The sequence below is a fragment of the Triturus cristatus genome, chromosome 1_1 (assembly GCF_964204655.1).
Source record: "Triturus cristatus chromosome 1_1, aTriCri1.1, whole genome shotgun sequence".
Taxonomy (NCBI): domain Eukaryota; kingdom Metazoa; phylum Chordata; class Amphibia; order Caudata; family Salamandridae; genus Triturus; species Triturus cristatus.
In genome coordinates, this window is record NC_140579.1 from 1088992157 (window position 1) to 1089013869 (window position 21713).

Genomic DNA, 21713 nt, shown 5'->3' on the forward strand with positions numbered 1-21713 from the left:
TTTACTAATACCAGCTCAACGGTATATTAAATTTTTCTAAACCAACGAGCCAGGTATTTTTTATCTTACACTTCCATTCACTCCAGACCCCTCCTCTCACATCCTCACACTACACATAGATGTCTTACAAAACAACAGTGCTCCCACGCAAACGTAGGTTGTAGCACGCCCCGTCCCGTAGAGGGGCGGCAAGACCCCTATGATGAAGCATGACACCAAGGGCCCTTTTGGTGTGTGAGGGGTATTTTAACAACCTATGTGTATTCTCCACCAATGTGGGATACATATCTTTTTCTGGGAGATTTTGAAATACATACTTACCTGTGGGTGGATCACTACGTTTATAGATGTATACTGGTGACTGATTCTTTTTCTGTATCTTCACCTTGCCCACAGCATCATCGGAGAAAACCGAGGGAGACACCTGCACGGACCTGGAGGAGGGATCCAGCACCGGTGCCACCAGTGCGGGCGAGTCTGCAGGAGCAAGTGGCACGGAGGGCGAGGGGAGTCAGTCGGAGGACCTGTCTGGTGGCGAGCCCAACTACGACGCTGACGGGTCCGAGGCTGACCTCATCGAGGGGGCGGAGGCTGCTACAACACCTGGCAGTAGCCCAACATCTGTCCCCGCCTCCTCCATTCCCATCACCGCCCTCCCAGTTGCTCCAGTCCCTTCTGTCCGTGCAGGGCAACACCATGTCTCCTTCGAGCCAGGCACCGCACCCCCTGTCACCCCTGCTGCCCTCACTGCAGAGTCTGTGGACATCCAGCGGCTGTTGCAGGTTGAGCAGACATCGATGCTGAATGTCCTCCATGGCCACACCAGACTGCTGACACAGATGGTGTCGTTCATGGAGGGCATGTCAGCAACGATGTCTGACCAACGGATGTTTCTGCGGTCCATGGACTCTTCACTGACGGCAGCAGTGAGTCTCCTGCAGCGCTTCGTCCCCCACCTACCCCAGCCCCATCCACACTTCCCACTCCCATACCTGTCCCATGCGCACCCAGACATTCCCAAGCACGCACCCCACCAGACACAGGCAGCACACCACCAAGTAAGGGCAAGCACACACCTCCTGGCACGCATACTCAGGGGGATAAAGGCACACCCACTGGGGTCTGGGGCACACAGACATACACGTAGCCACAGTCTGAGTCCGCATGCCTCACGACCCAGGACCTCCAAAAGCACTCCCCTTGGCTCCACTGCCACACAGTCAGATAAGGAAAGCTACATGTCTGTGCTGGCCCTCAGCCCCACTGTGTCACCACCCCGCAAGCGGGCAAGGGACACCACGGGCAGGGGAGTTGAGTGCCCCCCCATGTCCACCCCCTCCCCCAGAAGCGCTGCACCCCATCCCTCGGCCCCCCCTCCTTTGTGCCTGTGGCTTCTTACGGTGCAGGGGATACTCTGGATGACCTGGCAGAAGTGTGCAGCGCCGAGCTCATCTCCACCTTTGGCGCTGCCCCACCCCCTGTGATGGAGGCGTCCAGCCCTGCACCCACCACACCTACCCTTACACCTGCTGTCCCTGTGGTGCCTGGTCCTTCCCCACATGATGTTCCCCCTCCCCCCGGTCGACGAACCTGAGGGTTCCACTGTGCAGGCAAGCTAGGGAAGACGCGTGCCCATGTGTCCCCCCAAGGACTTCTATTCTGGACTGGCCATTGGCCTTTGTATATATTGTTATTTCCAAAATTTAGTTTTATGCTTAATAAAGCATTTTATTTTTCCTTTGAACACTATTGCATTTCAGGTATTGATGTTGGTGCTGAGGCTCCAGGAGTTGGTGTTGTGGTAATGTGTTATGTTTCTGAGAAATGTTCTAGTCTGATGGTCATGAGGTGGACCAAGGTATCTGCGTGCCATCACAAGGTCTCTGCAAAGTATGTTTGGTTGTGTGTGTTATTTGTGTTTTGAGACATTGTACCAAGGAGTGTTCCTTCCTCTGTGGCACCTGACATCTTCCCTGCAGAGAGTTGCACAATTGTTGTGCTGACCTGTGTCTACATTTCCTTTGTTGGTGACGGATCCCTTCAACTATGGCCATGCGAGCTCAGCAATGTCTCCGGCTGCATCGTCTGTGCCATCCTTGCTAGTCACTGTACTTGTGTATTGAGTATGTTGAAATGCCTTCATGGCGAAATTCTCCCTTTTCAGCACTATGCATGTGTGTAATCCCAGCCAAGGACACATATGGTACTTGTTCTGCAGGGTATTTGGGCACCTGACTCACAATTGTGGGCATTGTATCTGTGGGACTCCACCCTATTCCTTCCATGAGAGACAACATCTTGGTGGCTGTCCCAGCACCTGTACATTCCCATCAGTCCTGGGATGTGCGTGACAGTGTGTGTTCCCTTTGGCTCTCTTAGTTTAGTAGGCATTGCAATGACTATACAGTCTTGTGGCATGATCTCAGTGTGTGTATTGTGCTGCATCCGCCAGGGGTGGGTATGCATGTGTCATTTGTCCTCACACCCACATGTGGTGTGTCATGCAGTGGGGGAAAGACATCCATCCTCCTGGGAGTGGGACACTGCTGTCAGTGATGTGTTGTTATGGCACTATCAACATAGTTAAAAATTAGGGATGCGTACATACACCCATGGAGTTGTGGTCATCTGATGATGATGTCCACACGCCAATGTCTCTGTCCACTGCTGGGAGTGATAGGCACCCACCCCCATGTCTCTGTCCACTGCTGGTATTCCTCTGCACCCACCCCCATGTCTCTGTCCACTGCTGGGAGTGATAGGCACCCATCCCCATGTCTCTGTCCACTGCTGGGAGTGATAGGCACCCACCCCCATGAGTCTGTCCACTGCTGGGAGTGATAGGCAACAACACCCATGTCTCTGTCCACTGCTGGTATTCCTCTGCACCCACCCTCATGTCTCTGTTCACTGCTGGGAGTGATAGGCACCCACACCCATGTCTCTGTCCACTGCTGGGAGTGATAGGCACCCACCCCCATGTCTCTGTCCACTGCTGGGAGTGATAGGCACCCACCCCCATGTCTCTGTCCACTGCTGGGAGTGATAGGCAACAACACCCATGTCTCTGTCCACTGCTGGGAGTGATAGGCACCCACCCCCATGTCTCTGTCCACTGCTGGGAGTGATAGGCACCCACCCCCATGTCTCTGTCCACTGCTGGTATTCCTCTACACCCACCCCCATGTCTCTGTCCACTGCTGGTATTCCTCTGTACCCAACCCCATGTCTCTGTCCACTGCTGGGAGTGATAGGCACCCACCCCCATGTCTCTGTCCACTGCTGGTTTTCCTCTGCACCCACCCCTCACATGTCTGTCCACTGCTGGGAATCCTATGCAGCCACCCACCCACCCACCCGCCCCCTAGGTGCAGTACACTGCTGTCCTGGGCATACACACACCCCAATATACTGGTAATATGCTGCACCAGGCCGTAAGCCAACATTCGTGGCGTGTGTATGCCTTGTATCCAAAATGTACAGGTGCCGTAGGGGTTCAGGTGATACGGACCGTACCCCCGCATTCATAGGGTGTGTACGGTCCGTACCACGCGTACCCCTACGTCACCACTACAGTGGTGGTAAGGACCATACCCTCGCCCTCGGAGCGTGGGTACAGTCCGTACCACGTGTACCCCTACGTCAACACTACAATGGTGGTATGGACCGTACCCACGCTTTGAGGTCGTGGGTACGGTCCGTACCAAACGTACCCCTACGTCACCACTACAATGGTGGTACGGACCGTACACACGCCCTCAGAGCGTGGGTACAGTCCGTAGCACCATTGTAGTGGTGACGTAGGGGTACGCGTGGTACGGACCGTACTCACGCTCTGAGGGCGTGGGTATGGTCCGTACCACCATTGTAGTGGTGACGTAGGGGTACGCGTGGTACGGACCGTACCCACGCCCTCAGAGCGTGGGTACGGTCCGTACCACCATTGTAGTGGTGCCGTAGGGGTACACGTACACGTCCACTTTTGTTGTTGCGGTACGCAGGGATTGGTGGACACGCACCCCGAAGTGACCAGACCCTGGAGGTAATGTATGTCCTCCATATTGTATGTTTTAATTTGGGTAGGGGGTATGTTTCATGCCCCTCACCCCCCCTTGACCCATGGGTGTTGTTCTCGCCTTCTGCGGCGTGTGCGTCGGGTTCGGTGCACCAGGTCGTAGGCTAGGAGGGCCGGGATGACACGTAGGATGGGGTCCATGTCTGTCCGTCGCGTACCGGGGCTCCTTTTTCGCGTCGGACTCAAGTTTCCGGCTTTTTTTAGCTGTCGTAAAAAAATTGCTGTGCGGAATGACGTAGGGACGAATCGTACTTGCTGGTCCGTCAAACGCTGCCTGAGTCGCGTGCGCGCTGTCCAGGATCAGAATAGTAGGTATTTTTTAGCCATACGATGTTTTGTACGAATCGTACGGAAATGGTATTTCTGTACGAATTGTACTTGCTGGTTTGTACGGTGGATTTCCCGGGTACGAGTCGTACGGAGAATACGCTCTGTATGACCATTCGTACCCGGGTTTTACAGGATTGGAATCAGCACCAGAATGTTAAAACCAACTTTACTAAAAGATGTATTTTATCATTCTGAGTTCAGACATACTAAATTCGAATTTCAACCATGTTCTCTGAGTCAGTTAAGATTATAAGATGTAATAATCAAACTGCCCATTCTGGCCTATGGAGAACAGGTAGCCTTGCAATAGTGAAAAACGAAAATGGCTGTAATTCACTATTAGGACATGCCACACACAGGCATGTCCTACCTTTCACATACAATGCACCCTGCCCACAGGGGTACCTTGGGCCTACCCTAGGGGTGACTAACATGTAGAAAAGGGAAGGTTTAGGGACTTGCAAGTGTGTGCACTTGCCAAGTCGACATGGCAGCCCCAGGCTGCACACATGCTCTGCAATGGCAGGCCTTAGACACACTTTACAGGCTGTTTGCATGGGTGGCACAATCCAGTGCTGCAGCCCACCAACAGCATTTGATTTATAGGCCCTGGCACTCGCAGTGCACTTTACTAGGGACTGACACATAAATCAAATAGCCAATCATGGAAACACCAATCAAAACACAGTTTACACAGAGAGCATATGCACTTTAGCACTGCTCAGCAGTGGTGAAGTGCCCAGAGTCCTAAAACCAACACACACAGGTCAGGAAAAAATAGGAGGAAAAAGCAAAAAGTTTAGGGATAACCCTGCAAAAAGGGCCATTTCCAACAGACCTCACAGACGTAACAGACGCCCGCTCATCATTACTCGATGCTGTCCTGTCTGGTAGTACTTCTACAAATTGTGCCATGGGGCTGCCATTGCCATTGCCATTGCCCATATCATTATCCTTGCTATTCCTTAGTATAGGGCAAAAGTCACTCTGAGCAGTAAATTGGGTGAGCAGGGGTGTACCAGAGCCCTCTTCCACTGTCCCCTGCCCCCCTGGGCACTCACCGACCTCCTCATACCCCAGTGCCAGAGAGGGGGTTTCCATTTGGACAGTTTGAGCCTGTTTTTTCCTGCGTTGTCCCACCGAGAATAATTGGGGAATAGTTCGCTTACCGGAGGTGTAGCTAGTGTTAGTAGTGTCTCTTCCATTTCCACTAAATACAGGCTCCTTGGCTTCACCGGTAATGGTGCTGGTACTGGCGCTGGCGCTAATACCGATACTGGTTGCGCTCTCCCCCTTAGTTGCTTTACCGCTAACATTTGAGGCGTTCTTGCCGCTTGGTGTCTCGGTGATCTTTGCTGCAGCGCTGGCGTCAACCTGAGGCCGGGGTTCCCCTCTTCCACCTTTTGGTGGCATTGTCGGCGTTCTCCCGATTCCTCCTCCCAAGCCTCGAATCTTCTTGCCTGCAACTGTTGCAATTGGGCGTCCCAGTCTCCACTGCCAGCCCCTAGCCGACACAATGTATCCGGTGCGAAGCCCGCGGAGACGCACACAGCGAGCCAGGAATGCCGCTGCAACAAAACCCAGCATGCCGGTGAGTCACATCTGCACTCAGGGCCTGTTCTCGATCGATTTTCAGAGCCCACCTTCGTCCTCTTGCTTGCCACTACGAAACGATCCTCTCACGGGTGTGGGAGCATAGGAGCAGTCAGCTCACTCTTCGGAGCTGGCGGCCGCCATCTTGCCTCGGACAGTGTTTTCATTACTTCCAGTGATTATTTTTACGTGGTAGATTTTCGGAAATACAATCCCAAAATAGCAACTCCCATACCACCGTGCAGGTAGCTTATAGTAAGCATTATTCCCACTCACATAATCAACCCCAGGAAATACTGGATCAGTTCCCCCTTTTAGTCCCCAACCTCCCAAAATCAGGAAGTTAGTTCACATTCACTGGAACCAATAAACACGTTGTTATAATCGGTCTTTAATCTATGGAGGCAGGTTTTCCCTTTCTTCACAAAGTCTAGGGACATTGCAGCATCAGCCTTGCAAGCTGTATAAGTTCTCTTCTTCACGTAATGTGTATGTTAGATTGTTTTTGTGTGCCTTTACTATATCTATTTATTTCATTGTTAAGAAAAATTCACCCATAAACTGTGCATCTGGAGCAGTAAATACTGGATTCATATTCTTCCGAATAGGAAGTTCTGAAAATACTACATCTAAATTTGAATAATAATATTGAAGTTTTCCTGTTTTATAAAACAGACTTGTTAGAACACTACATGATAATCCATATGTCAAGGGTAAATGGTGATATGTGACTCCCTCTGACACCGACGCTGGTAATTTCATACAAACATAACAATCACTAATCTCCATTGTATCTACATACTGGAATAACTTTGTGAATGCATTTAAAGATGTATCATTATCTAATACTGTGTGATGTAAATTTACTTCATCGGATTCTTCTAGTTCTACTCTGTGTCCTTTTACTGTATCTGCCTTTCCATTAGTAATTGTTTCATTCTTTTTATTTGTCATCATAAAATAAGGTACTGCTACTGTTAGAAATAACCATATTGAAATTACTAATAGCATACTACATATGCAAGCTCTACAGCATCTTTGTTTTAAACTTCGTTTCGGTCGCTCAGTGGCTTCATTCCTTGCCATTTTGACTTAAGAAGATTTCTCTTCTTTCTTTTTCTCTGTATCTCAGGATCAAATCTTTCAAGGAGGCCTCACTATTCCTTCATCAATCTGTGCAGTATTTTCTTCTTCAGACTCTTCTTGTAAGTCTATATTTTCAAATTCTTCAAAAATAACATAGGTCCATTCAGGACCCTTGTATTTATTGTTCAGATTTCACAGTCTAGGGCTTCTACGTGTATTTCTCACGATTGATTGTTTAGACCGAGTTTGACTCGTGACTTCATTTACTTGCTCTGGTCTATCTCTTGTTTTCCTCAGAAAATATTTCAATTTTTTCACTCCACCTGGAGAGTTGTCACCTTTCCTGACTCTTTTTATTTGAACTGCACTTTCACCCTCTCCGTCTTTTTCAAGGGTTCTTTTATTTTCAGTATGTTTAGGCACAATCTGTTCTTGTTCAGAATCACTTTCTGACTGTTCCTGTTCAGGTCTTGTGATTGTTATTTTGTCCGCCTGAACCTGTACTTCTTCCTCTATCTGACCCTGTTCGGGCCTTATTTCGAATTGGTTTTCTTCTTCTGCCCAAATGTGTTCTTCTCCTAACTGGTCCTGTCCAGGTCTTAATACAATTCGTTCTTCTTCTGCCTGAACGTGTTCTTCTTCACCTGTCTGTCCCTCCACAGGTCTGTGAATTTGTCTGTTCACTTCTGCCTGAGTATGTTCTTCTCTCCCTATCTGGTCCTGCTCAAGGGTTTCATTGGTTTCGTTCTCTTGTCCCTGAGCCTGTTTTTCTACACCTGTCTGGTCCTGACTACCTTCCTGTCTCTCTAATCTTGTTCTCCTTCTTGTTTGAATAACAGTTTCAGGTGTGTCAATCACTGGTATCCATTCCCCCTGACTTGTGCTCGGTTGTTCTTCGTCTATCCCTTCAGAATCTACCACTCTAGATTCTCCGACTTCACAACCTTCAGCGGTCACAACTGGTTCAATCAGTTGTTGTTCTTCTTCATCGGGGTCTGGCCCTCGTTTGCTATGGCTGGCATGGATCCCATTGGGTAGACCTGCACACTTTACTGCTGTTTTAGTGACCAGTATGACTTGATGTGGGTCATCCCACCTGGGTGCTATACACGGCTTTCTGGTGTGTTTCTTCACTACCACCCAGTCTCCAGGATTCAAATCATGCGCCTGCGTTGGTTGCCTGGGAACTGCGTCTTCTCCGACCTGGTGAGAGACAGAACGCACTAGGTCAGCCAATCTTTTGCAATAATCCAATACCAAATCATCAGTTATATTCATTAATTTGTGTCCAGGTATGAATGCTTGTCTAATTGCCCTTCCCATGAGTATTTCATGGGGACTCAATCCTGTTTTTCTGTCAGGAATACTTCGGAGTCCCATCAACACAAGGGGCAATGCATCTGGCCATTTCAGTGATGTGGATGCACACACCTTTGCCAATCTTGATTTGATTGTGCGATTTATTTGCTCAACCACTCCAGAAGCCTCTGGGTGGTATGCACAGAGCAGTTTCTGTTCAATTTTGTCCTCTTTCGGATTCCAAAGTCACTGGAAAACTGAATCGCGGTATAATCTCCCTCAACAGTAACTTAGCAACTGTGAGGCTGTCATTTCTTCTGGTGGGATATGCCTCTACCCATCAGGCATACTATGACAAGGACATACTTCATTCTGTCATACTTCATTCTGTCGCTCTGGGGCAACTCAGTGAAGTCTATTTGCAACCTTGTGAATGGTTCTTCTGCCTTTCCAATTTTCCCCCAATTAACCACTGTTTTCCTGCCTGGGTTTATCTGTTGACAGACTAAACATCTCTGGTATAGGCTCTCTGCGACTACCCTCAACTTTGGATAGTACCAATTTTGTCTGAATAGTCTAATCATTGCGTCCCTACCTACATGTGTGTCTCCATGATACATTCTTGCCATTTGTGAAAGTAAACAATCTGGCATGACTGTGCGACCATCAATGTGCACCCACACATCGTCTTCTGTCCTTCTTTCACAACCTGATTCGATCCAAGTTTGCCTTTCTTTTGTCTCAACTTCATCTTGTAACTGCCTAACCTCATAAAGGTGAGAAAAGCATAAGTTGCCAGCTGATTTCACTTGTTTCAATCTTTCTGTTAATTGCTAATTTGTTATTTGCACAATATTGAGCAATTTGGTTCAGGATATGTATTACCTGCCACCACATAGTCATTTCCTGACTGGTGAGCAGTGCACTTAATCACTGCAATTTCTTTTGGCAATTGTATTGCTTCCAATAATTCTTTTACATTTTTGCCATAACGTATGGGAGATCCTGAAGAAGTCAGAAATCCCATCTGCATCCAGAGCTGACCATAGTTGTGCACAACCCTAAAACCATATTGACTGTCCGTAAATATGGTTATTTTCCAACTTTTCCCAATTTTGCATGCCTTTGTTAAGGCCATCAATTCGGCTACTTGTGCAGACTTGACTTCCAGTAAACTGGATGTGTCAATGACTCCAGTAACTTTGTATACAGCATAAGCTGCACTAAGTCCTCCTTCCTATGTTTTCAGGCAAGAGCTATCTACAAATAGCTTGTGGTCTGGCTCTTTCAGGGGCTCTTCCTTTATATCAGGGCGTGGCATGGTACACATTTCAGTCACATCCAGACAATCATGATTCACCTCATCTTTCACTTCTTCACAACATGGATCTGGTAATAGCGGGGTTCATCATTGTACATCTGATTACTGTCACATTTTCTGCTCCCAGAATCACTCTTTCATACCTAGTCATCCGACTAGGGGTAAGGTGCTGTGTTCAACTTCTTATTAAGGGAATCTCGACTGAATGTGGAACATAAACCTTCACTTGATGTCCCATCACAATCGACTCACTTTGCTCCATACTCATACAAGTTGCAGCTACTGCTTTTAGGCAGCCAGGTAAAGCTGAAGCCACAGGATCAAAAGTAGCAGAAAAATAGGCTACTGGATGTCGGCTCAGTCCATGTCTTTGAGTCAAAACTGAAAGTGCACAACTTTCTCTCTCACAAAAGAACAATGCAAATTCTTTCACATAATCAGGCATGCCCAAGGCAGGGGCCTCACACAGACTGTTTCACAACTTCACAAATACCTCCACACACATCATTCCAAACAATTGGATCTTTTGCCTTTTTCAAAGTTAGCTGAATCAATAGTTTGGCCAGCAGGGAAAATCCCAAAACCCACTGCCAACAGTATCCAACCACTCCAAGAAACATTCTAATTTCCTTTTGTGTCTTTGGCATTTGCATTTGCTTTATTATTTTTACTCTTTCGGGGGTGACTTCACTTACTCCTCTCTCTATTTTAGGAGCATTTTGTATACAATATCCTCATCAGGGGTTTGGAAGGCAACACCATCCGGTGTACAGTAGATTGTGCAATTCATTTTGCACAGCAGGTCTCGTCCTAACAGGTTTACTGGACTAGAATCATATACTACAAATTTATGGATGTCTTTAAAATTCCCAATTTGTACTTCTAATGGCTTTGTGACTGGAGTTCTAATCTGTTGGTTCGATACTCCAACAACTTGATGCTTTCTCCCGAGAGGGGTAGGTTTGGGATTTCTGCTGTTCTCATAGTAGACAGGGTAGCACCAGTATCCAATAGAAAAGTGATATAATTACCTTCCACTTTCCCATCAATAAATGGACCTGACTGATCTACTGGCAAGGATGTGCCAAGCACGCACCCCTCTTCCGCCACCCTCAGGCACCGTCATTGCTCGATTTCAAATTCATCGTTATTATTCTGTAAAAGATATTGCGAAAGCACAGAATTTTTCTTACCACTTCCTCTGCGTGATCCGGCATCTGTATTAAACCTTTGTGTGTTCACAAAATCTGGCATAGGAGCTGGTGGCACCTGATACTGTGGAGTAACTACCTGCTGCGGCTGATTCAAAGTCACCTCATTCTGTGTCTGTGGATTTAAATTTTTTTAAATGTTCTGCCAATGTCCAAGCTTTCCGCAAGCATGACAAGGAAACTTCTTCATTGCATCCTCTCTATTCATTCGCCCTCTCCATTTACCACCACTCGCTCCTTGGTCATTCTGATTCTGCTCTTTCACCTGACTATCGGTCTGGGTATTCAATTTATTTTCCTGCTGCTCTGCCAATTTCACTTGTGCCTACATCATTTTCTCTTTTAACTTTCTATGTCTTGCCTCAATATCATCTCCGCAGTATTTCGCGTACTTCAAAATGTCATCAATCGGTTTTCCCTGCCAACACAGCATATTCTGTTGAATCATCTGGCTAATCTCTGGTTTCAGACCATACACAAACCAATACACAAAGTCCCATATCTTTGTCACCAATGTTCTCAAAACTACTATACTGCTTAAACACCCGCAGTGACCTCTCATAATAGGCATGCACAGACTCATTCGGCTCTTATATCTTTACCCAATCTGTCTCTTTAGGGATGATTTTTCCTTTCAAGAAAGTAATTACTTGGTGATATTTCTTCATCACATCATCTGAAGGTGCTCCTGTTTTAGAATCTCTTGGATATTCCTCACTTGGCCAATCAACTGTAATCTTACATTCTGTCCATATGTCAGTAGGTACCACGATATCAAACAAACCATCTAAATCTTTCAACAAATCCTTCCAAACTTTCACAAATATTTCCACCTGTTTGTATCACCCAATGGGCTTTGCTCTTAACCTGGGGAAATCATTGGTAAATGACAAAATATCCTGTCTGCTCCATGGAACATGAACATATCCACCTCCTGGAACTTCTCTCATCAGACACAATCTCTTTACCGTTCCTGATTCTTTTAGTAAGTACTCAGATGGTGTTCAACTTGCTTATGCTTCCTCCTTTTTTCTTGTCCACCTAGTTCTCCACCTATCTAGGTCTCCCCATTTTTGTAAAATAGTTATTAACTCTTTGATCTGTAATTTTCTTCCAGACACATTCATATTTTCCAGATCTTTATCAGTAAACTCTGCTTTATATGGTTTCTGCAGTACTTTTGATTTCCCAATCTCCACTCCAATCTCTGAAGCCATCTCTGTCAATTTCTCATGAAACACCCTTGCATTTCTGGTTATACTTCTACAAATAAACAACAACTATTCTTCATTTTAATGGTTCAACCTATCTATTCCCACATTTCCAGCTATCATTTCATCCAGTTCCACTGTCAGTTTGTAAATGTCTAAAATCTTTGGCACTGAAGTTTGTTTTTCTATTTCCTGTGCCCATCTTTCCAAATCTTCTGGAGTGACCGCAGTCGCACTTCTAGTTCTCATAGGTACCACTGAATTTTTTTCTCTCAAAACCTCAGGTATGACACTTCTTGGAGTTTCAATTATAGGCTCCCTTATAGGGAGGTCCATTAATGAAATGAGTAAATCGCATTCACTAATTTGATCATCAGTCACTACTGTCTCTTTTCTGGAATTACTTATAAGAATAGTTACAGTTTGAGGTTTTGGGCAGCTCATTTTATCTCCATATAATGGAATGACCGGACCTATAGTTACTGGTACTGTCAAAGCTTCAGGACTTATGTTTAACTGATTTAATTTCGGTATTAATTCATCCTTATTTTTATTCAAAGCTTCTCTTTCTTTTTCTTGAAGTACCCTATTGACTGAGGGAGCCTTTTTCTTGGACGACTGAGCGGAGCGGGAGCCTTGCGTTGCATAAACCGAGTGGAGCGCACTTACCTGGGAGGCAGTACCGGGTCCTTTGCAGTTGCTGGCGGTAGCGGTGCGCTTCGGGTGGGAGCAGGACTACGCTTCCCAGAAGCCCCGCCACTGACACCGGCCCCACACAGCCCCACCTCCGTGCCTGGAGGCGATAAAAACAAACTGCTTCCTCTGGGGAGCGGGAGCCTTTTTCTTGGACGACTGAGCGGAGCGGGAGCCTTGCGTTACATAAACCGAGTGGAGCGCACTTACCTGGGAGGCAGTACCGGGTCCTTTGCAGTTGCTGGCGGTAGCGGTGCGCTTCGGGTGGGAGCAGGACTACGCTTCCCAGAAGCCCCGCCACTGACACCGGCCCCACACAGCCCCACCTCCATGCCTGGAGGCGATAAAAACAAACTGCTTCCTCTGGGGAGCGGGAGCCTTTTTCTTGGACGACTGAGCGGAGCGGGAGCCTTGCGTTACATAAACCGAGTGGAGCGCACTTACCTGGGAGGCAGTACCGGGTCCTTTGCAGTTGCTGGCGGTAGCGGTGCGCTTCGGGTGGGAGCAGGACTACGCTTCCCAGAAGCCCCGCCACTGACACCGGCCCCACACAGCCCCACCTCCATGCCTGGAGGCGATAAAAACAAACTGCTTCTTCCGCATCACGGAACGCGCGCGGACGGCGCCGGGCTGAGCCCGGGCAGAGGGCGGGCCGTCTGTGGCCGTCAGAGGCCGATAGAGGTCGGGTTGGGACAATCCCTTAACATCCTGCAACATATCCGTTATACACGCTTGAACTGGGGTGAGTCCCGTAAAGAACTTTTGTCGGTGTCGCCACATAATTATATGTGATATGATGAAGGGGACCTCCAAACCGAGTACAAGGGCAGCGGGCATGGGGACACTGGATAATTTCTTAAAACAGGCAGAAACTGCTGTAGTAAACGAAATAGCCTTGGTTGAACGTAGACTGTCCCTCGACCCCATTGGACATGCAAGTATTTTGTTACCCCCAGTAGACATACCCTCTACTAATGCACCTCCGGCTGTAGTGTATCCCCGTGTGATTCCTATTGGGTCAACTGTGGAAGATTGTCAATTGATTGCTTCTGCCCCCTTACAATCAGACAGTATAGCCCCTTCACCTGTGGCTATACACACCAGACAGTCAAATGCCAAAAGCGATCTGATGATTAAAGGGTGGAAAATTGTCACGGGGAAAAGAAGGGCAAACAAAAACCTAAAGGGTAGTCGGAAACAGGCGAAACAATCAAGGACTAGTATTATCGCCTCCGGGTCGGATCAAACTAACATTAGTATTCCTCATCTAGATAGAGTGGACCCGGGAGAGAGAACGTGTGATTGTTCTAATTTGGGCACGGACAAGAGTAGTGAGACATTCATGTCGGGCTTTGTTACAATTATGGATGCTCACCTTAGGTCACTTACCCAGCCCTTAATGGCTACTTTGAAACGCATTGAGGAACGTATTAGCATTATCGAATCTCATCTTAGTATTAAGGCTCCTAAGATAGGGCCAAGTACCTTGGTAGGGGACTCACTCAGTGCAGTCACGGCCTCCGTTGATAGTTTGCTGAACTCAATGATTACTCCATTACAACAACCAGTACTTCCTGTTGTGTCCAATAGTTTGGGATCTAATATTCCCCCACTATCAAAAGACATCCAGGGAAATACTCATGGAAAGGAAAGGCAAATACAGAATAATGGGGGGGGGGGTCAGATTCTTTAGTACACCAACGTGGGGGGGATCTGTCATTACACCTACCGGTAGAGGCATGTCCTTACACCATAATCTTAGCCAACGTCCCAAAATTAGAGTCTGATAAAAAGGAACATTGGACTTCCCTAAAAAACAAGGCTCTCCATTATTTGTCGAACAAAACTGTTTTGGGTCAACATCTTGATAATCATTTTATGATGATCAGAAGGGTTCCATGGGTGGGTAAGACTGTTAAACAGCTAGAGGGAGACTGTATTGTTATAAGTTTTAGATCTCCTAGGCTGGTGAATGATATACTGAGACAGGCAGGGTCAATGAGAATCCATAAAGAGTATGTGAATGTTCTCCCTTTGGGTTTTTTCTACCCCCCATTTTATACCAGATCGATGTTTAATGACCAACCCAATAGAATTGGCCCTAATAATTTTGCTGTCCCAGTCTCGAATAGATTTGATGTCTTTTCCAATTTGGAAGAAAATGAGTGACTAGGGACACAAGAAGAAACTACTACCCCTGACATACGGGCTGTTGTCCCTGAAGTCGTGATATTACCAAGTAACGTCTCCACTTTAGTCAGATTTGATCAGGGACTACCGGGTTTATCATCTAAATTGATTACCTGGAACATAGCAGGTTTCAAAAGTAAATTAGGGGACCCTGCATGGAGAGAACTAATTGGTACGGGTGATATCATTGGCTTACAAGAAACCTGGGACACAGAGAATACGCTGAGTATAGATGGGTACACTAGCTTTTTCGTATCTGCCGCCCCGTCTAGTATGGGGAGGGCGAAGGTGGGCTGGTTACATTAATTTCGGCAAGCATCCCTGGGTTATTGACCCAATTAGATACAGGTTTGCCAAATTGTTTGGCAATCCAAATTTCGATGATTGGGGGAACTGATATTTTAATTGTTAATTTTTATAATTCCTACGACAGAGCTGCCACAACTGATCACCTGGCCGCGTTAAATCGTTTTTTGGTTAATCACAAGGAGATTAACAAAAATAAAAGCAAAAATTGTCTTACCATAATTATGGGCGATTTTAACGTTCATGGCTGTTCACATAAGTGCTTATCCTCGGATCCTTTGGGTCCGATTGAGTTAGGGGATGCACATTTTGAACACACAGTGGCGGGAGATCTCCTCGAAACCATATTGGCAGACCATGGTTTGCTACTCCCATTCATGGTGGATGATAACATACCCACTTTTAAAGGGAGTGGAAAAAATTCAGTTATTGATTATATTTTTGTTAGTTCAGTCTTGGGGGTTAGTATCCACGGTTACATGGCGACTTGGACCCACTTTAGCGACCATAATCCCGTGATCCTTAGTATTTTGAACCTCTTTAAAAAACCTGTTACATCCCAGTTTAGAATGGATAAATCCGATATCCGTCCTACAGATCAGGATCGCAGAATCAGATGGAATAAAGTAATCCCAGGCGATTTCTATAATAATTTAAAAAGTAAGGTAGGACCTGAGATAAACACGTGCCTGGATTTGGAAGCAGAGAATGAGGAGGTTCTGGCGGCATACTCTGTAATCTGCTCGCAGATTTTTGCAGATTTGAGTTGCCCAGGTAAGCACAAGGATAAGGCCGAGCTGGGGTGGTTTGATAAAAATTGCTCAACTGCAAATAGAAAGTTGAAGGCCGCCTTAAAATGCAAGCCAGTAAATAGGGTTAATGTTGCTGGGCTGAGGAAAGAATATAATAAAATCCTGGATACTAGGAAAAAGAAGATTCGGGAGGACGCGTGGGTAGAACTCTCATGCGTGGACGTCCTCAGAAATAGTGCCAAGTTTTGGTCTGTGGTAAACAAACCTTTTTTTCGTGATCCATGTAACGACCAACTAGATTGCGGTATTGGGAAACAGTCGTGGCACTCTCACTTCAAGTCAGTCTATGAAGTGGGCACTTGTGGGGAATAGAGTACATCTTCCCCCATTGTGAACCTATATACTTTATTAGTCACCAAGACAGAGGCGGCTGAGGCCATTGGGAAGATGATGAGTAATAAGGCTCCAGGTCCCGATGGTGTCCCAGCGGACCTCTTTAAGTCTGATCTTGAGACTTGGTCCATAGTATTAACAAATGTTTTTAACAGGGTATGTATCGCAGGTATTCCGGACACCTGGTCCGAATCTGTTATCATACCCATTTTTAAGAAAGGCAGCAGGGGGGATCCTAGTTGTTATCGGCCAACTCCCTTATTGATTCAGCAGTGAAAGTTTTGGGGCGTGTGGTCCTGGGCAGACTAACAGATTGGCTAGAAGATACGGATACCCTTTCGTGTTTACAATATGGGTTCCGTAAGGGTCGTGGGACCATAGATCAAAGCCTGAACCTTCACTTACTAATAGGCAAATACACCATAGCTAAAAAAGGGAAGTTATATCTAGCGTTTATGGACCTGTCCTCGGCGTTCGATCGAGTAAATCGTTCGAAACTGTGGGGGCTACTCCTTAAATGTGGCATAGATGCAAATATTGTGTATTTCCTTGCGGATCTACATAGAGACCTTACTGCCACTGTCAGATATGATCGCCTTGGTAATTGTACGGATAAGATTGGAATCACTAATGGTGTTAGGCAAGGTTGTATTTTAGCCCCCCTGCTTTTTACACTTTATATTAACGATTTGGGCACTGTATTAACTGAGTCGTGCAAGGATATCCCTAGGGCGGGTAAATACTCCATCCCGGCATTATTATATGCAGATGATGCCGCCCTATTAGCACGTACAGCAGTAGGGCTCCAAAATCTTTTAGACTCCTTCGCAAAATTTATGATTGCACTTGATCTTGGCGTGAATTTTTCCAAATCCCACGTGATGATCGTGGGCAGTAAACCAAAGAGAGCCAAGACTATGTTCTGTGAAGGCCACGTTCTATCCCGGGTTTCTAGATTCCCTTATTTGGGGGTCATTTTTGATGATAAGTCTACTTGGGCCCCACAATTAGCAGCTAAACGTAATGCTTTTGCTAGGGCAACACTTGCTGTCCTGGACTTTTATTTTTATTTTTATTTTTATCCTTTTTTTTTAAATTTTATTTTTGAAACTTTAAGACAAAAACATACAGCTGTATTCCAAGGAGCGACATTGCGTATACATAGCAACATGGGCGATACATAGAAGGCTGGAAGGAGGCATAGGTAATACATTACTGGCAGGGGTGGCTTGAACAGCACTACAAACCTAGTGTAAAATAGCATCCATATACCTAAACCAAAGAGGCCATTGCATGGGGTACCGACCCCTGGGGGGGGACCTCCCACTCCACACTCCACCCACCAACATGCTCCCACGCCAGTCCGGATGGAGACCCACAACCTCAGCGCAAACAGCACCAGCCCACCCCGGCAGCATCCTTGGGCAGCTACCCTCCAGGCGCCCTAGTTCCCCAGCACGAGCTCACTCAGCAGCCTGACTGCCATCCGGGGCCGTCGTCCCAGCCAGGAGATAACATTGCAGCGGGGCCCATATGTCAGCGGGCCGCGACGTGGGCGGCACAAGCTCAGAGTACGTACGGATCTGGTCTTGACAGTACACAAGATCTCGCACCCATTCCTTGAATTTTGGGGCCCTGCCTCTGCCCCAGCGACACGCCACTCTCCGTTTAGCAAGCAGAAAGGCAAGCGCAATGAATTTGCGGTGCGTCGCCTGTATAGGCTCTACATAGCCCAGAAGGGCCAGGAGAGGGGAGGGCATCAATACTGTGTTGATCATTTTTGAGAGCGCTTCAAACACCTGGCACCAATAGCGATGAACTGCATCACACATCCACGCCAGGTGAAGAAAGTCCGCACCTGGAGCCCGGCATCAGTCGCATCTATCATCCTCACGAAGCTGATATCTGTGAAGTCTGGCCGGCGTGTAGTAGAGCCTATGAAGGTATTTGTAATGGATAATCCTGAGTCGGCTACTGGAGGAGACGCGGTCCGTCTGCATTAGGCAGAACTGCCACTGTTTATCCGTCAACGGGGCCTGCAGCTCTCGGTCCCATTTCTCCCTGGCTGCCAACTGCGGCGCCTGTGTGGAGGAGTGTACCGATCGGTATATTTTGGAAACGAGCTTAGCCGGAGTGTCATCACTCAGTATACGATGCAGCGGAGACAAATGTGGGGGTTCCTGGGGGAAGCAGGGCATGAGGGCTCTCAACCCCTGCCGGAGGCGGAGGTATAGAAAAACATCGAGGGGAGTAGGCTGAATGTTGGCATACATGTGCTCCATGGACCGGAACGTGCCATTGTGGTACAGGTCACCCCACGTCTTCACGTGTATAGCGTGAAGTAGCTTCCGGAAACCCGCCTCCTGCAGCAGGGGCATGCTTGGGTGGTAAACAAGAGGCAGGAGTGGTGCGTACACCATGTCAAGCCCTAGAGTGGCAGCCAACCGATTCCATGCAGTCACCGTACTAATCAATGTCGTGGGCGTCTTATCTCTGCCTGTCACTGGGATGTACAACGCGCCCTCTATGGGAATGGGGTGCGCCAGCCAGTGTTCAACCGCAAGTTGCGGCATATATCGAGGCTGCCGCATCCAAAAGTAAGCATAATGCGCCTGGGCTGCCTGATAATAGAGCTCAAAGTTGGGAATGCCGAATCCTCCCTGATCAAAGGGCTTAATAAGGATCTCCCACTGGAGCCGGGGTGACTTACCGCCCCAAACCTGATGAGTTCCGAGCGGAGTTGTCGAAAAAAAAAGGCACCAGGGTAAAAGGGAATATTCAAAAAGAGGTATAACAGCTGCGGTAAGATTACCATCTTAATCAATGAGGACCTGCCAGCCATTGAAAGGGGCAAAGCGATCCATCGAGTAATGGAATCCGTAATGCGGGACAGCGCCGTCCCATAGTTAGCCCGCATGAGTTCATCTCTGTTTTTTTCAATACAGATGCCCAGATATTTAAAGTCCCCCTCACACCAGGCAAGAGGGAAGTCAGGCGCAAATCGCCCAGTGGAGGCCGTCAGGGGAAACAAACAAGACTTGCTCCAGTTGATCTGGATACCAGAAATCATGCCAAACCGAATAAATTCCCGGAGGATCGGGTTAAGATTTTCCTTTGGATCCCGCACGTAGAGAGTGATATCGTCGGCATACATGGATATTAGTATCTGCCTCTGGAAGCACCGCAACGCTTTGTCACGATGGTGTTGCCGCAATTTGGCCGCCAGAGGCTCCATGGCCAAAGCAAATAATAGGGGCGAAAGGGGGCAACCCTGTCTGGTGCCCCTGGTAATAGGGAAGGCAGAGGATAGCCGACCATTCACCAATACTTTGGCCTTAGGAGCAGTATATAATAACTTAATCCACGAGATAAATACGGTCGGGAATCCCATGCGCCCCAAAACCTGGAACAGATAGTCCCATTCAAGGGAGTCAAAAGCTTTCGTGGCGTCCAGGAACACGGCGGCCATGGGCAGATCCTCATGTACAGAGTTAAGGATCGAGAAGAAAGTGCGCAAATTATGGGACGTAGCCCTACCTGGCACAAATCCGGCCTGGTCGGGCAGTATCAGGTTGGGGAGTAACAGATTAATACGGTTGGCGATGAGCTTGGCTAAAATTTTCACATCACAATTAAGTAGGGAGAGAGGCCGGTAGGAGTCGCAGTCACTAGCCTCCTTCCCCGGTTTAAGGAGTGATGTGATGAGGGCCATGCACATCGAGGGGGGGAGATGACCCACCTCCAACGCATCCTCATAGACCTCTCTCAACACCGGGGCCATAAAGTCAATATAGGTTTTGTAAAATTCAATGGGTATCCCGTCTAATCCGGCGGTCTTGCCCGACCTCATCTGCATGATGGCCTCCCTCACCTCGTCAAGCTCAAAGGGGGAGCTCAGAAACTCTCTTTGCGCGTCACTAAGCCACCCCAGGGACTCATCTTCAAGGTAATCATGCAGTTGGAGCTCCCCAACCCTAGTTGACGCATAAAGCACACTATAGTGGGCCATAAACGCGTTGAGAATATGTGCGGTATCTCTGTACAGTGTGTCGTCCGCCCCGACAATCTCCATGATCGTATTAGACGGTCGCGCTAGCCTCATCGTCGCAGCCAGGGCTTTCCCCGGCCTCTCACCCTCACCGTAACTCCGGGTGACCCAGTATTTGCCTCTAAAGTTTGCCTCCCGGACGGCTTCAGCAGTATATTCCGAAATTTTGTCCCGAATACTCGCCAACGTGGCATCATCAGGGCCGTCCGCCAGCGACGTCTCCAGCATCCGGAGTTCAGTCTCCAAGGTGTTAAGGCGCGCCGTAATACTCTTCAGAACACCCGACCCCTTGGCAATGCACAGACCCCGCAAGGTCACTTTGAATGCATCCCAAATAGTCTCAACGTCCTGCACAGAGTCCTTGTTGCGCTCAAAGAAAGCCAAGCATTCCTCCCGTAGCTCCTCTTGAAAAGGGGCATCGAGGAGCATCATGGGCTGCAGACGCCAGGCCGCCAGAGGGGGGCCGAGCTCTGCCGCCCTCAATGTGACTCGTACTGTCGCGTGATCCGAGAAGGTTCTCGGAAGGTGTCGTGCCCCCACCAGCGCCACATGAAATTGTGGGGCCAGGAAGACTTAGTCGAGCCTGGCCCAGGAGCGCGCCTGCGCCGTGAAGTGAGTGCCCTCACGGCCATCCGCGTGGAGGTGTCTCCATGCGTCAATCAGTCTGTGCTCCGCTATGATCTCCAAAAGCACCTCCCGGGACCGCGTATAATGATGTGAGGCCGGATGGGACCTGTCCAACGTCGGGGTAAGCGTGACATTGAAATCTCCCCCCCATATGAGGTGCTGCGTACCCACACCGACTATATCCGCACCGAGGTCAACAAAGGAGGCCGGGTCGTCCACGTTGGGACCATAGCAGCAGGCCAGAGTAACCATTCTATGTCCTAGTCTACCCCACATCAGGCAGTATCGTCCCTGAGCATCGCTTTTCGTGCCCGCTAGAACGAAGGGGGTGTTCCTTTTAACCAATATGGCTACACCTCGAGAGTATGATGAGTAGGAAGAAAAGGTAGAGTACTTCGCCCATCTATTAGCAAAGGTAGGGGCAGCCCGCGCCCGGAAGTGGGTCTCCTGAAGAAACGCAATGTGTATGGCGTGGCGATCTAGGTAGGACAGGATGTGTCTCTGCTTTCTATGGTCCCCCAGTCCTCTGACATTCCATGTGAGTATGTTCAGGTCAGTGTCCCCCATAGCCAGGTCAA